Source organism: Vigna radiata, chromosome 1 (genome assembly GCF_000741045.1).
Source record: "Vigna radiata var. radiata cultivar VC1973A chromosome 1, Vradiata_ver6, whole genome shotgun sequence".
Taxonomy (NCBI): Eukaryota; Viridiplantae; Streptophyta; class Magnoliopsida; order Fabales; family Fabaceae; genus Vigna; species Vigna radiata.
The window spans coordinates 19,934,529-19,935,863 of NC_028351.1; positions in this window are offsets into that span (position 1 = coordinate 19,934,529).

Genomic DNA, 1,335 nt, shown 5'->3' on the forward strand with positions numbered 1-1,335 from the left:
TTTTTCTAGGATATATAATTTAATGTAACAAAAAGGAATATCATTCATGGTCAAAACGTTCAATTAAATGACCAACTACAAAATCATCTAAAATTTAACTTTTAAGTTGCATGATATTGATAGAAATAATTAGTTCCAATTTTGTAACATCCTTCCATAGCATTAAAGGAATTCGACAATTGTGGTTACTCAATCAATGAACTATTAAACTATTAAATGCAATTAATAAGAAAAAACGTCAAGAAAAACTGTTAACAAGAAATCATACCTTTCCAAACACTATGCAAAACTCTGAAAGTTGCACCACATTCCAAACCTCTTTGGGTGGTAACTTTTCAAATATTTCTTTTAACTCCATGCCAGGTGGTAAAAGAAATCTTTCTCTCCTTGGAACATGGCACCAACATTATCACCACCATCATCTTTGTTGCAAACTTCAGTTACATCATTTGCATATGAAAAGGGAACAAGTACTTTAAGTTCCTGCAAGTACTTCAGATTCCTTGGCACTACGATATAGGAGATCAGTAGGCTGTTCACCTCGTCACTATCTACAAACGTAACTCCTTTATCAAAATGAACTCATGGATACAATACCAACTCAAAAAGCAAATAGAAAAAATCGAAAAGAAAACATATGCGTATGTACAAGTATTGTATAGTTATACACTCCAATTCTTTCATTTTGTACCAAGGATATCTCAGCTGAAAATCAGAGCTTAATTCCTTCTAAATGTATAGCATAGTTTTTAGAAAATTTTAAGTTGTTCCTTGTATTGGACGTGTGTCCAAAATTCCATTTCTTTGCAACTATAATTGAAACACACAAAAACCATCAAAATATGTTGTCTTTTTTTTTGTCTATACAAACCAGAGATTTATAATGCTGAACTAACCTAGTCAAGAGACACTTATGGCAGAACTTAATCGGACAATTCTCCCTTTCTTTAAGTTCTTGCAGGTTGCAGCAAAATTCTCCTTTTTTTTGTCGGCACTTAACAGTGGAAAACCAACAAAACAAATGTGTTATCATCCAAATGTACCACATAATCAACAAACTGAACAACAAAGAGTAATAAGAAAATTACCACACTCCAACATGCAAAATCAAAAATTACCACAACTGATTTAAAATCATATCTCTTGGCACTCTGACATAGAGTACCTCACACAAAATAAGATATTTTTGTGATTTCTTTATATATTCTTGCAAGATAATGGATCTTTGAATGGTTTTGCAAATTAAAAAAGGCTTTACCATAAACATGACTAGAACAAAAGCCTTGAGCTCCTCTATGTCCTTNCACTCTTCCCACATTTTCATATATATTTTTT